Source organism: Paroedura picta, chromosome 14 (genome assembly GCF_049243985.1).
Source record: "Paroedura picta isolate Pp20150507F chromosome 14, Ppicta_v3.0, whole genome shotgun sequence".
NCBI lineage: Eukaryota > Metazoa > Chordata > Lepidosauria > Squamata > Gekkonidae > Paroedura > Paroedura picta.
In genome coordinates this window covers 31,713,431-31,729,443 of record NC_135382.1, presented here as the reverse complement: position 1 = coordinate 31,729,443, position 16,013 = coordinate 31,713,431, and the positions used below count along the sequence as shown (strand labels likewise).

Sequence of the window (16,013 nt, the reverse complement as noted above, 5' to 3'; positions counted from 1 at the left end):
GAGAAATACCGGAAACTTGGCAACAGAATTGGCTGGAAGAGTACATGATGAACTCCACAGAGGGTTGCCACCTTCAGGTGAGATCTGGAGTTCATTCTCCTGGAATTATAATTGATCGCCAGATAACAGATTGGAGGGTGGAGATTAGGAGGGTAAACTTTGGGGAAGGAAGGGACCTCAATAAGGCATAATTCTATGGAGCCCACCTTCCAAGCAGGCATTTTTTCCAGACAAACTGATCTCTGTCACCTGGACACCAGTTGTAATTCCAGGAGATCTCCAACGATTATCCTTTGTTCATGTTTGGAAGATTGTTCCTTAAAACTTCCCCTAGTCTGATTGCAATGTCCTCATGACTTCATTCACCAGGGTTCCTTGGATGTAATAGAGGAGAAGGGATCGTCCTGCCCGGCACAGGAGAATTCCTTTTTGAGGATGCTTATTTACCTGCATTCTTGTTAGGCTTTCTGTGCCAGGTTGATCTTGGGCTAAAAAGAGAATTAAGTTCCACGATAATTTCAAAAACGGGAAATATTCATACATGGCTGGGCAAACTATCTGCTTCCCCTTTGGTGCATTACTGCAAAAAAAAAAAAAAAGATCATTTCGTTCCAGATCACAGATAATGTGAATTTGGAAAGCATCGCCGTTGTACAAAGACTCCCTCTCACTCAATTCAGCACGGAAAGGTACACATTGTAGCTCTGGTCTTATTGCTTTTGCCTTGGATTAGGAATGATATATTTGGGGTACAGCTGCTGTATTTACAGCTGCTTTAGTGATCCATAAAACATTTGATCTGTACTTTGAAATATTTACAAGAGCGATCATCAAGAATTCTTCACCTACAGTACTTAAAAAAAAATGCTTCTACTAACTTCAACTCTGTCAGAGTTTCCTTCTCGATAGGTTTTTTTTTTATTATTTCACTTGGGTTCTAATTTATTTATGTAATAAAATGTTAATGAACTTGGCCATTTAAAAGTAAACACAAGGAAACTGTGATATGTCCTCATTCTTCTCTTAAAAGCGAACACTCCATACAAATATCTTTCACATCAATATGACTATAACATAAACGTGATAAACCCAGCCTTGATTCTGGAACCGAACACAATGGAATACCTCAGAAGAATCATTCTTCTTAATAGCAGGCTTGACAGAAGAGTACCTATCTGCAGAACAGCCAAACCGGGATTCCCACAGATGTGGCGGGGGGTTCTGCATACTAAGGGGACTCCATAGATAGGCAGAAAAACATTACTTTGTAAGTTATAGTTTTAAAGAAATAGATGACGCCTCCCCTCCCCCCTTCCATCTCTAGAAGAAAATCACTCCAAGAGAACTCTGCCTATTCTGGGTGATTCAATGTATTCGAATCATTGAGCTGGAATATCGTAAAGGGTCATCTAGTCCAACCCCCTGCACAATGCAGGAAATTCACAGCTATTATTATTTTATTATTATTAGATGGATTTCTATACCACCCTCCCAGGGAAGGGGCTCAAGGAAACCGCTGGAGAGGGGGGGGTATAGAAATCTAAAAATAAACATGTAGACATAACAACACTGACTAAAAACATACAGTAAAATAAGGTTTAAACTAAAATTAAAATTGTGTAAACCATGTCAACATCAACCAGATGAATATTCTATTGCCCTAGGGTTAACTTGGAATTAGAGCCTCTTGTGGTGCAGAATGGTAAGGCAGCGACATGCTGTCTGAAAGCTCTGCCCATGAGGCTGGGAGTTAGATCCCAGCAACCGGCTCAAGGTTGACTCAGGCTTCCATACTTCCAAGATTGGTAAAATGAGTACCCAGCTTGCTGGGGAGTAAACGGTAATGACTGGGGAAGGCACTGGCAAATCACCCTGTATTGAGTCTGCCATGAAAACGCTGGAGGGCATCACCCCAAGGGTCAGACATGACTCAGTGCTTGCACAGGGGATACCTTTACCTTCACCTTAACTTGGAATTACAACCTGTCTCTAAATGATGGGGGTGGGGGGAAGGAGTGGCTGAGCTTCCACCTCTCCACAAGCTCCTCCCCCATGTTCACCACCCCCAAATCTACAGTAACTTCCCAAGCTAGCATCGGCAGGCCTAAATCAGGATAGGTCAGAACTACACACAACAATCAGCCAGTAGGCACAATAAACAGTACTATGGAACCAGAGGAGTTGTGCAGAAAAGCTACACAAGCTGGGCTTTTTCATTTCAGGTGGGGGCACGGCTATCCTTATTCCAGAGCTCTTCACTTGTCAGCTGGGCCCTTGGCCCATTTCAGAAAAGAGCATGATATTTTTGAGCAGCAGAAAATTGCCCTTCTGAGCTCCTCTGCTCCAAGTCCTCAAGTAGCAACAGTTGGTGGGATTGCTCCAAGGTAGAGACAATTGCCCATCCATGCCCTGTAGCTGCTGCATGGTTCCTGGGAATTGGGAATTATCACAATCATATTATGATTCTGCAGCTGCCCGGGTCCTTACAAGGACCCAATGGAGAACCCATATTTGACCTGTTCTCCAGCAGCTGCATCGGTTGATCATCGACTTCTACTTCAGGTTTAAGGTGTGGGCCTTTGAGACCTTCCACGGTCTGGGACCAGCGTATCTGAGGGACCACCTCTCTGTATACACCCCTCAAAGTGCTCTGCAGTCAGTAAATTCTAAACTGAAGATGATCCCTGGCTCCAGCATGGTGGAATGAGCTGCCGGCAGAAACATGGGGCCCTTACAGAACTCTCAAAGTTCTGAAAGGCCTGCAAAATGGCACTTTCCCACTGGGCATTTGGCTGCACGTCAATCATCCACCTGGGCCCTCTGCCTACCCTCCAAGCTGAGGGTTGCTGCTGGATAGCAACACTCTGTCCAAGCCAGGCCTTTCTGGAACACATCCCAGCTTGTTGGCCTGGCTCATTAGGATGTGACATTCAGAATGAAGCAGCATAGTAGGAGTCAAGGAAATGGGTTTTAGCCAAATTTTCGTATATTATTCAGATTTCGACGTGTATTTGTATTTTTACATTCTTTTTACTGTGGTCCACTGCTCCGAGACCATTTTTGGAGAGGGGTGGTTTAGTAATCTCAAAAAAATAAAATAAAAATAAATAAAAATAAGGATTGAGTGTGTAGTTAGGTTGTCCGGCTTAGGCTGTGGGACCTGAGTTCTAATTCCCAATGCCTCCTTGCTACCTGGGGGACCTTGCGCTCATCCTTAACTCGAGCCTCGGACTAATCCACGTTATAGAGCTTCCGCGAGGAAAAAAAAATGCTTCTTGACAAGGTTAAGGCATGAGAAAAATGTCACCGCGTCTCTTCTTCAAGTCAAACGGCATTAGGCTCTTTTTATAAGCATGGTTAAGGGAAGGGAAAGGGTCTCATATAAGCTACCCAGGAGGATAAACTCCCCCGAGGAATGTCCAATCCGGCCCTGCTTTTCTGGTATCCTGGACAAGACTTCCATTCACAGGCAGCTCCCTCTTTCTGAATTCCCCAAGACCTGTCCTGTCAGGATTTGGAAATGTTTGTGGAGTTCATGCTTGCAAGTGTAAAAGAAGGGAGGGGGGAGGTTGGAAGCATTGCCACGGCTGGCACTATTAAATGCTTGAAAGATCAGACTGCTGCTAAGGGACTCAGGGTTCCCATGATCTCTGCCAGAGGCATGTGGAGGTACGGGACCTGTCAGGGAAGGCATCTGGGGAGAGGAATGGCATTCAAGCTTTGAGCAGCCAGAGGGTCAGATCCTGCCATTGCTGCGGCTTTGCTCGAAAAAGCCAGGATCTGCGTGGCCTGCCAGGTTCTCTGTCACAGGTACTTACATGATGTGTCAAAGAGGAAAGAGAGAAATGAACAGAACTTGGTACCAGGGCTGGAGTAATTAGGGCAGCCTCCGTAAAACATCAATCGAGAGTCTCCCAGGGCATGGGTGAATAGTCAGACTTAATATTGGCTGTTCTTACAGGGCTATAAGAGTGGAGTTTTCTTCTTCTCCGTCTTCTCCTCTGTCTATTCCGTATTACACGTTCGGAAAATAAATACGGCAACCTAACAATTCCATTTGTCACACCGGGGAGTTGGCGTGCATCCCGTATTTTTGACACATCAATTTTCATCATGTCACCCTTGGAGTTGTATGGGCGTTTTTAGGAAGCAATGAGAAATATGGGTTGAACTTGGTAGTGAGGCTCGATCTCTCAATGCCTAGTGCAGGCTTAATAAATCATTAATTGCAAACCGTCTTTATCCAGGTATGGCCGATTCGTGCCAGAAGGGGGTTTTTCAACACAGCTGAGGACAGCAAACAAAAGCTATTCGTTATACTTTTGAAATGCTTGGAAAAAAAGAAGAATATGGTGCTGTACATTGGACATTAATATGTCATTTGCATGGAGAGGGCTGTGGCAGAGTGGCAGAGAATCTGCTTGGCATGTAGAGATCAGTTCCCATGGAAAAAATGGCTGCGTTAGATGGTGGACCCTCTATCACTGTACCCTCCCCTTCCCAGGCGTCACCTGAGAAATCTCCAGGTATTTCCCTACCCGGCTCTGACAACCCTGGCCATCCTCTAAGAAGCTCAGGGTGCAAGGTCAAATTAGAGTGTGCAAGGTCAAATCAGAGATCACAAAGAGAGAACCGGACAAATTTGCAAGAAAGGGCAAGACACTGGTGTTACTATGCAGCTGTGCTACGGCATCAGTGAAAACACTCCAATTCTGTTTTCAATTGAGTGCCCCAAAACTAAAAAAAGCCCTCCAGAGCTTCTACCAGAGGACTCCTCCCCCCTTCAAACTGCAAAGCATGGTAAAGTTGGACCTGACTTTGGACAGGTGCACATAATGGGCCTGAGTAAATAGTACTAATTACTTTGATAGACCAAAGGTCATTACAAGGCAACTTCATGCATCTTTTGGCCTGGTAATCTCCACCTGACAGCACCCATCTCTTGAGGATTCTGGCAGTACTTTAATTTCAAAGATTCAAATGAGTAACCGTGTTGGTCTGAAGTGCGAGCAAATAATTGTGGGGTGCATTTTTCGTCTACCCAAAAGTTTTGCTTCCGTCCATCCAAAAGCTTTGCTTCTGTTCAACTAACCAGATAAAATTTAAAACTCCACTTTGAAAGATCCACTCACAGACCTACTAGGTAATCGTCCCTCAGTTTCAAAACTATTTTTCACACTAACGGGGGAGTGCTATGGGACAGACCCCTGTCGGAAGGCTTCTTGAGAACACAGGAGTAATTACGCCGTTCTTTGGATCCTGGCCAAGGGCTCCTACTCGTTTGCTCTGGGCTTGTGCACTCTACAAGGCACAAGGGACGGAAGAGGAGCCAAAGTTTGCAAATGATACATAAATATATTTTCCAGCACCATCTCGGTATTTATTTTGAATGTCAGGAAAGTTCAAGGGCAAACTCAGATGAACTCTGGAGCATGGAATGGAGGGGGGGGAAAGGCATTTCAGAGCCGACACTAAGCACCGTGCACTGTGGCGAGGACAGAGAAATCAAGGTTAGGGGGGCATTCCAAATTACTGATGTCGTAGTTAGCAAAAATGCTGCATTTTCTGAAGAGAAAAAACCCCTACTGGCCTGGTATGAAGAAAAGTTGGCTTTTATTCCTCACTTTTCATTGCCCGAAGGAGTCTCAAAGCGGCTTATGGTTGCCCTCCCTTCCTTTCCCCACAAAAGACACCCTGGGATGTAGGTGGGGCTGAGAGAGCTCTGGCAGGACTGCTCTGTGAGAACAGCACTATCAGGGCTGTGACGAGCCCAAGGTCACCCAGATGGCTGCATGTGGTGGAGCAGGGAATCAAACCCAGCTCGCCAGATTAGAAGTCGCCACTCTTAACCACTGCACCATGCCAAAAGTAGGTTTGCCAACCTCCAGGTGGGGCCTGGAGTTCAACTTGAATTGCAACTGCTCCCTAGACTACAGAGGCCAGTTCTCCTGGGGGAAATGGCAGCAATGAAGTGTGTGGCCGTATATCCCACTGAGTTCATGCCCCTTCCCAAACCCAGCCCTCCTAGTGTCCACTGTCATATCTCCAGGCATTTTCCAACACAGAGGTGGCAACTCAGTGCCTGAGAGCAGGGGTAGTCAACCTGTGGTCCTCCAGATGTCCATGGGCTACAATTCCCATGAGCCCCACAGGTTGACTACCCCTGCCTAAGAGTACTCAGATTGCTTCTGAACCAGGAAATAAAACAAGAAACCACCATAGAGTGCTAAGGGCCAAAGGCACATGCGATTATGGACCTTTGCATGACTCTCCCATGGTGCAACTTGGATTCAAGAAGTAACTACAGGACTTATGGATTGGGTTGCAATCTTGCAGAAGCAGAAGGCTTAACTCTTATTCTCATACCACCCCCCAGTTGGAAGGGTCCCAAACTCAGGTGCTTTTAGCTCCAAAAGGAAGAAATGAGAACAAATTCCCACATTGGGCGTGTTCCTTTTGCCCCAACCATCCTCTGTTTCAACTGGGGAAACAGGATAATACGATGGGAATGTGGCCCCAAGATTCTACCCCACAATGGTGATGCCAGAACCAAGAGCTGAATATGAGGCAGGCTCCCAGCCGATTGAAAGGAAATATAAAAAGTCTGCGATCTTTGGGAATACAATCAGGGCACCTCTCTCTTCTTATTATCAAATTGTATTTTTACCACCAGAATGTATTTCTACAGCCCGGAATTGTCACCCAGAGGAAAAAAGCTGCGACAAGCCTATCCAGGACAGACTTATACTGTTTAACCTAAGCTGACCCTTTTTTCCCTTCTAGTCTAATAGATCTTTCTTTTTTTCCCCTTTCTTTTTGTCACTCAAAATGAGCGTCTGATGTATGAGCATAAATTGTTAAAAGCAGTTTTAGGTAAAGGAAGAAAGAGTGAAGTGGAGGGCTTTCTCCCCCCCCCCCCTTCCCCTCCACAAAAGCCAACCTCAATTTATGTCAAAGAGGGTTAAAAGACCTTGGGATTAAAGCAATAAACTTGCTGCTGTCAAAGCTAAAACCCGCTAACAATTTAGTGCCAAACGCATGTTGTTCAATATCATTTCATATTATATTATGTCACAAGGAGGAGACGGTTCCACATCAGCCTGACAGGGCTGATTTACTCTGAAGAATTCATCGACATTTTGCAGAGTCAAAGCTGACTTGGTTTCTGTTTGGATGTTGGGTGGGAAATTGCCCGTTGGCCGCACGGGGGGCACGGTCCTCGGATCCGACCGTCAAACTACGACATCGCCACGGCAAGGCTGAGCCTGCAGAGTTACAGAGTTAGCACACAACCTCCGCCTCTCCTGTTACCAATTCTTGATGCTCCACAAACCATAGGTGCTGGTTCTATCCAAACCAGCATTAAAACACAGTATGGGATCCTGTATGGCAGGGGTAGTCAACCTGTGGTCCTCCAGATGTCCATGGACTACAATTCCCATGAGCCCCTGCCAGCAAACGCTGGCAGGGGCTCATGGGAATTGTAGTCCATGGACATCTGGAGGACCACAGGTTGACTATCCCTGCCTTAATGAGTGTTCGTGAATCCCTGGCAAAAGTCTCTGCTGGGATGGGGGGGCCAAGTGGAAGGAAGGATCTATCCTGGAATTGTCTGACTTTTGTGTTGTGTTTGGTGAGGAGAAGAAACAGGCAAACAGAAAGAGAGAGGGAGAGAGGGAGAGCAGCGTTTTCATCAGTAGATACACCTCTGGAAGCGAATTAGCCGGTGCAGATTGGATAAAGCTTCTACACCCTCTAGAGCAGCCGTGACAGTTAGCTGGCTTGGGCTTTTGTCTTCTGCCAGTTACTCCTTGCTAGTGGCGCTCTTTATTTATGCTTCAGTACCATGTTATCCTCTGGGCTTCAGACAGAAGGGACCTGTCTGTAAGTGTTTCGGATGTGGTGTTAGAAAGGCCGACCGCAGCAAAACACACATGCAACGCTGCCCTAAGATCCCTTTCAGTAAGTCAGCTTGACTTCTCCTGGCAAGAGGTTTTGGATTTTTTTTTCTCTTTTTCTTTCTTTCCCCTTTCTATGCCGCATTTGCTGAGCACGGCTTGAGGTAGTGTATCTATGTGCTTTCCACTGGAGAGTGTTGCAGAGCTATTGGATTAGCAAGAGAGAAATCTGAAGAGGTACATTAAAAATATGTATATATTTATGCAATTTTCAGGCTGCCCCTTCCTGTCAACTTTGGGGGTTTCTTGAAGCCTGAATAATGTTTCAGGGGTTTCTAATAAGCATTGAGTTTTCTGAAACGTCTTCTGAAAACTTCCCTAGTTTTGAGCCTGTCCTTCCAGCCATTGGGAAGTATTGCTTTTGTTCTCTTCTACAGATGTCAGATCCCTCAAATTAATACTTTCCTCTCCAAGTCTTAATGCTTGCAATCCCATTTCTTTCCAAGTTCCCCTTAAAGGACCGGGACTTGAATCTCAGATCTTTCACCTGTGAGCAATGCCAAACTTTACTGAAATTACATGCAAAAAAAATGTCTTTGGCAAGTCATTAGGAATTTTTTTTTCTAGCTGGAATGCAGATGGATGTGCCCAAGTAAGGGAAGTGAAAAATTGTGTTAAATAGTCAGCAAGTCTCCGTGGGAAGATCTGGACAAGAACTCCCAGTAAGACCATTAGAAGAAGTCATTACAGCAAAAGTGACACTGGCCACGCACAAAGCAGTGTCTTAATTCTCTTTGAAACTTTGAAAGGCTCGAGCCAACCAAACAGTAAAATATAACAGCTGATTAGCACACCAACCAAGCCCAAAATGTTTAGATAACCTACTAAAGCAATAGTGAGATGCCCTGGGAAGGAGATTTTTGAATGTATGATGATGCCCTATGGAAAAAAAAAATCCTGTTTCATTGGTTTATATATCTAAATTAGCAATGCATGGCATGGTGCCCACCAATTGTAACCAGATATTTCCTCAATGCAAAGAGCCAGATTCTTCCACCACAGAACCCATAGGGACCACCCATTGTTGGAGACTGCTTGGTCTGAAACCTTCCAGATTTTGTGATTGTCCCTAGCATTCCATGGGATCTTTTTTTTGTGTGTGTGTGGTAGTGTCTGCTCCTTGTTTTCAAAATTCCAAAAGTGCTCACAGACCAAGCATGACTGGGACCCCCTGCTCTAACCGATCACTTGGGAAGCTTCCAAACAGGGCTTGACCTAAACATTCGGTTTCCTTTTCCAGGGACACAGACAGGCATGAAAAGCTGGGAATGAGAGACAACAAGACATTTGTCCTCATGGTCTACATGTCATAATTGGAGTCTACATGTCACCTGGGAATTCTTACCTCCAAGTGTAGATTTGAACCCAGTTCCCCTGGATCCTGCAGTAACCAGTATATACCATTGTCTCTCCTTATGCATTCAGTAGTCCCAAGTAGAAATCTGCAAAGGGCTTAAGTTTGTGTCCTTGATATCTGCCCCTTTGTGAGTTTTCTTGCTCTTCCTGTACAAATTATGTGCATGTGTATATTTGGGGCCAATCTGAATGTTCCAAACTCTAAGATATGCCCAAGAAGACAGTAAAATGGAGATCTATACTAGAAAATAAAACGGGCTATTGAGATTTATTTATTATTTATTTATTTATTTATTTATTTGATTTGTATGACCGCCGCTCTCGGAAACCGGCTCGCGGCGGTTCACAATATTTTAATACAAATACAATATATTAACCATTAAAAATTCCCCATTAAAACCCCATTAAAACCCCATTAAAACAATTTAAAAGTTTAAAAGTTGACTGGAAGACACGTTCAACCCAGACGCTTTCTTTTTCTTCTCTCACCATACGGACAGATTTCATTAAAAAAGGAATGACCATTTCTGGATTTTGTCGAAATGAATGTATATTCCTGGATCTGCCTCTTAACGTGCAGGCAGAGAACAAACCCTTAACAGGTTCGTAAACCCCAAGTGAAGCGTTTTAAAATACGGATTTGAGTCACATTTTAAAAAGCAGCCTTCTGTGGAACTAAAGACACAGAGAAATAGTAGGCCGTGACTGCCGAAGCAATTAAACCAGATTTTATTTTATATGTGCTCAGTACTCTTACGAAAATGATAATAACCCAAGAGTTTAGATCCTCTGATGCCTCTTCATAAAGCAGCTTGTATTTATCTCTAACTATCACACAGGAAGCAGAGTCTGGAGGATTTTTAATGTTGCTCTACAAACAAACAAAAGAGTACTTAGAATTCATCATCCCTTTGAGGGCAGAGGTGGGAAAGAGGACCTAAAGGGACGCCCGTTCATTTGTTAACTAACAGAAAATCAAATGAAACACGTTCAGTCCATTATTATCTATGATGAAAAGAGACCTGGGAAATAATGGCATTAGTTAATATTCATTATCATTCTGAGGCCAGGCTGTCTGGTTTAGAACAAAGTTTGAGTCCAGGAGCACCACTCAAGGTATAAGCTTTCGTGAGCACGCACACTTCCTCAGATACTTGTTGGTTTGGAGGTCAAAATGAGTTTAAACTCAGGGATGGGGGAAGAGACAGAGGAAGTGAATGGAGAAAAATCCCCCTAAGGAAGACAACGCTGACATCCCAGCAGTCAGATGGATGGATCACCTCTCTATGAGTGAAATAGTCCAGCATAAGGTGAAGTATCATTAGATGAGAGAATATTGGGAGGAGAGAGGCAGGGCTCGAATGCAGGGGTAGTCAACCTGTGGTCCTCCAGATGTCCATGGATTACAATTCCCATGAGCAAATGCTGGCATGGGCTCTTGGTAATGGATGGATGCTAATTCGGTCTAATGGATGCTAATGTATAGGCAGCCTACACTTGGCAGGCAACAGAGAAGGAGGAGGAGGAGGAGGAGGAGTTGGTTCTTATATGCCACTTTTCCATCCCCAAAGGAGGCTCAAAGCGGCTTACAGTTGCCTTCCCTTTCCGTTCCCCACAACAGACACCCTGTGAGGGAGTTGAGGCTGAGAGAGCCCTGATATTATTGAAGAAGAAGAAGAGTTGATTCTTATATGCCGCTTTTCTCTACCCGAAGGAGGCTCAAAGCGGCTTACAATCACCTTCCCTTCCCTTTCCCCACAACAGACACCCTGTGAGGGAGATGAGGCAGAGAGAGCCATGTTAGCTTTATCAGCGCTGTAGCGAGCCCAAGGTCACCCAGCTGGTAGCATGTGGGGGAGCGTGGAATCAAACCCAGCTTGCCCGATTAGAAGTCCACACTCCTAAGCACTACACCAAGCTGTCAGCAGGTACCATTATGCCCAGGGTTACCCTTCTGGGGATCCCTGCCATGGAGTATAAAATGGGAACCTCTTTGCCTATCAGTATGACATTTCAAGGCATGGACATGTACCTCAGCCTTTCTCAATTTTTTTACCACTGAGAAATCCCTTTAAAAAATGTCCAGGCCTTGAGAAACGCCGCAAGTGGTGCAATCATGCAGAATATGGTTGGGGAGCATAGCTATGCGCATGCCCACCCAGAGCACCTCCCCTTCCCATGCCCTCCAGGCACATCATTGGCCATTTGGAGCAGGCAGGTCAATATAAGCATATATGATCATATAACAATAAAGTTTTAGTTTTATTAAAATATATATTAAACATGAATTCACTCCCATCCTATCAGTGAAACCCTTCTGAGGCTATCAAGAAACCCCAGGGTTTCAGAAAACCCCTGTTGAGAAAGCATAGAATAGAGGAACGGAAGTAGATCTTCCACTTTGAAGGAGATCTTCCACTACAGCAGGAGAACTGGCACCTGGATGGGAGTGTCAAATGAGTATCAGATATCATATGTAAAATATTGGAAAAAGAGAATAAGCATATAAGAGGGTGGATGGATAGGGTTTTGTTTTTCTTTTTTGAGTGGGGGGCATTATTTTAGATCTGGCTTTGTGCATGCAATTATAAGCGTGATAGTTTATCAGCATCTATTGTTGAACAGCAACTGTTATTAATCACCATGACATAAATTAATACCACTCTCTTGTAAGTGCATGAAAAGTTGCGCCTGGCTTTAAAAAAAACTGCAGGGTCTTCTCTCTCTCTCTCTCTCTCTCTCTCTCTCTCTCTCTCTCTCTCTCTCTCTCTCTCTCTTTTTGACCATCCAGAACTAGAGGCAGGAGTGGATATCCCGGGTTCCTCTCCCATTGCCACTTCATAAATCTACCGCTTGTAATTATGCCTCTGGGGTGGCTCGCATTTCAAAAGAGATGCGCTCCATGATGTCTCCCTTTGGGTCTCCGCTGCCTCGCCATGTCATTTGCGTGGCGTTCCTCCATGTTGGGTTCATCATTTTTGAAGCATCTTCAAAGATTTCAAATGATCACTCTAATGAGCGCTGGTCACATTGGGGCCGGTGCAGTTGGAGGACACGTTGCCAAATTCTGCAAAAATTTGTGTGCTTAAAAAAAAAAAATCTGTGGGGCATTTCCAAGCCGGCTCTCATAAATCATATGTGAAAACATACTAATTTATTTAGTACGCTGCATGTCATTAGGACATCTCTTTAAAGAAAGGAAATTCGTTTTGGCTATTTGTATGTTTTTCCAAGCTTGCCACGCTCCTTCTGCTGTTCCTAGTTTTTTCCGCTTCTGGATTGCGGGGCTTTTTAACAGTTTCTTTTTTTATTTTTAGGTGACAGGTTTTGAAAGCAGGATATTTCCTACTCATACATACCTTATACCAGTTGTTCTGTAATAAAAGACTAATAGCCCACTTCTGGGTTTGTTTGTGAAAAAGACAGTGCAGATTTAGATTCATGCTTTCCCAGGCTACCAGTTCAGAAATCTGCCTGTATGAGAGGAGTACACAACGGACCATCCATCAGTGTGAAATCCATTCAGCCAACCTCCCAACCTGCTACTTTAAGACCTGCCAGTCTGTTTGGAAACTGTTCTTCATTGGCTGGGTAACCTGGGGGTAGGACTTGGAGGAAAACCATTCTTCTTTCTACTGGGGGATTCTACCCTTGAACTCTGCTGAATCAGCAAACCTTTGACCTATCCCTCAATTCCTGCCATTTTAAATTCAATTTAAACGATTAGAAGAGCCCCCCAGCCCTCTTCCCTTCTCAGCTTCTAAAATGCTGAAATAATATTTGTGTTTCTCCTCCAACCACCACCACCATACATCACAGACAGCCAAAAGGAATTTCCATCCTGTCTTGGCCAGAGAGACAGGGGAAACAAGTTCCAAAGAAATGGTATCAATAAACACAATGACCTTTACATTCTCACAAGACTTCTTGTTTCAAATGGCACAAGACAATCTCAGTGTTGCCTATTGAGTACCTTGTCACTGGGACAGGGAGTGTTAAGAGGGGGGGTCCACAAGGCAACTACTGTGACCAATTTGGGTCACAGTAGGGGGGGGAGGTTCACAAAATATTCCAAATGAAGATCTTGGGGTTGCTATAATAGCTTACAGATTGGATATAGGGTTGCCAACTTCAGCTTGGGAAATTCTTGTGGAGGGTAGAGTTTGTGGAGTGCAGAGAACTCTGCAGGGATGTGCTGCTGTGGAATCAACCTGCCAATACTGTCCTTTTCTCCATGGGAACTGACCTCTGTAGACTGGAGAGCAATTGAAATTCCAGAAGTTCAGGCCCCACCTGGAAGTTAGTACCCCGACCGGACATGATTATTGTGGAATCCTGGTTGAGAACTGATGTCAAACTAGAGAATCAAAGAATGGCAAACTTAAGCAAGAGAGTCTGCTGCAAGCCCAACAAGAATCAATGTCAAACCAGGGAATCTCAGCAGAACCCAGAGCCAATGTGACAAGTTCAGAAAAACCAACAGCCTTTTATCATGGGCACTACTATTCCACCCCTGCAAAGAAGAAACAACCACATGAACTTCATTTTCAGCTTTTTCTTAGCTGCGTATGAGGAATCTGCTTGTGCTTGTTTTAAATTGTCTACTTTCCTATCATTTCTTTTATGAGAGTCGCAAAAATAACATTTACAGCAGGGGTAGTCAACCTGTGGTCCTCCAGATGTCCACAGACTACAATTCCCATGAGCCCCTGCCAGCAAACGTTGGCAGGGGCTCATGGGAATTGTACTCCATGGACATCTGGAGGACCACAGGTTGACTACCCCTGATTTACAGCACTGTATTTTCTGCATAGAAGTGTTTTCCCTAAAATCTGATCCTATTGCCTAGGAGAGCTGTCTCTCTTCCCCCTCCCTCACATTGACCAGAAAAGTTGTAAAACTGAAGAAAAAAAGGATCTCAAAATTCCTTCCCAAAATATTTTCAGTTATTTCTGAATATTTCCAGAATTTGTCAGGAATTGATCCCTGGTATTCCTGAGAATTCTGAATATCAGCTGATTACCGAAATATACTCAGATATATATTTGGAACAAAAAAACATCCAAATGCACGTCCCCAAACACAACAGCCCTAGCAACTATAGACCGACTATATTTACAGCTGTGGGGTGAAACATTTTCTTTAGAAAAAATGTAACATTTGGAAACGTTTCTGGAAAACTGCATGCTCCACATCCTCTGGCATCAAGCATGAGAAACAGAGAAAGTGACTGGCCCAAGATACATGGCTGAGTAGGAATTGGAACCTGGGTCTACCAAACCATAATATAAAAACCATATACGTGCAAAAAACCAGGGGGTGATCTAATAGAATTATAAGTGAATGTTAACCACAGAGTGCAGTGAAAATGTCTTTACAGATTTCTAGTTAAAAGCTGCTGAAATGCAGCACTGACTTTGAAAACCCAAGTGACATTCATCAGACACAGTATTTGCATTAAGATGTACTGTCTGCAGTAGAGACGTCAAGGCCTTCTTCAGGGATTTGGTTAGGAGAGATATATAGCTTAAGAGATATCCTTAAAATTAACAAATTCTTCAAGATCAAGGCACTTTCTTCTTCCCTGGACACGAAGAAAGGGGAGGGGGCAGCTTTCCCACCACGGCTGTAACAAGAGACCGCCTGGCTTCATAGTAAGGTAGAGGGGAAATGGGGAAGAACCGGGGACATCTGGGTGCCATGCCAATATGGCGTCACTTTCACAGCAACAGTGGAAGTAACCTCATCATGAGGCCACAACTGGTTTTGCTCAGGAAGCAACATTATGTGTTGGTGCAACACTGGGGTGCCAACCCCAACCTTGTGGTTTTCTCCAGCAGGTTGCCAATTGTGGCTGGTAACTCAAGAAGATTTTAAGTAAGTCTACTCAGTTCTATCCAGTGAGGCTTATTCTCAATACAGGGATCTTAGGTCTTAGGCATTGCCCATAGAGGTGTCAAGGCCTTCTTCAGAAAGAGGAAAGATACATGACTTGAGAGATTAGCCCAAAGTTAATGAATACTTCAAGACCAAGGCAATTCCTTCCTTCCTGCATCTTAAAGATAGTGATTGCCCTGAAAAGCTCCATTGTGAAAAGAAGCACAGGGCCCAGGGTGTTTTGACTAGAGATAAACCTATGTGGTCCACACCTGGATCTGATTTTGTTCCCTGCTCTAACTGTTGTTGGTTTACCAAGCTAATTAAGTCAGGGGTAGGGTGGACTTTGAAGGGTGGACTCTATGGCACTGTAGAGCAGGAGTAGTCAACCTATGGTCCTCCAGATGTTCATGGACTACAATTCTCATGAGCCCCTATCAACATTTGCTGGCAGGGGCTCATGGGAATTGTAGTCTATGAACATCTGGAGGACCCCAGGTTGACTACCCCTGCTGTAGAGGTCCCTTCGCAACCCAGAGCTGGTCAGCCTAGCCCAAACTAACCCTTGCACCTTCAAGCACCATCTGTTGCTCATTTGGCAGCTCTCAGCTGAGAGTAGCAGAGCCTTCAGGCCTGTCACCTCAAATAAATCCTTCTCAAAAGCTAGCTGAACCAAGCCCTGGCAAAATAAAATTCATTTTCCCCATCTCCCTTTATTCCTCGCAGAAACCTTTGTAAAAACAAGCTTGAACTGAATTTCTTGAATGACTAACCCTCGGTAATCTATCCAGTCCCATTATCGTGCATTGCATCCCCAACGCC

The 16,013-nt window shown here is 44.4% G+C and overlaps 1 long non-coding RNA gene across 1 annotated transcript; it reads right to left on the bottom strand.

Moving 5' to 3' along the window:
• Positions 1 to 10,053: 10,053 nt before the first annotated feature.
• LOC143824037 (uncharacterized) lies at positions 10,054 to 13,618 on the bottom strand. Its single transcript, XR_013226669.1, has 3 exons — positions 13,561 to 13,618; positions 12,674 to 12,788; positions 10,054 to 10,185 (listed from the first exon to the last, which is right to left on the bottom strand). It is a non-coding gene; the product is annotated as an uncharacterized LOC143824037 (long non-coding RNA).
• Between the last annotated feature and the right edge of the window lie 2,395 nt (positions 13,619 to 16,013).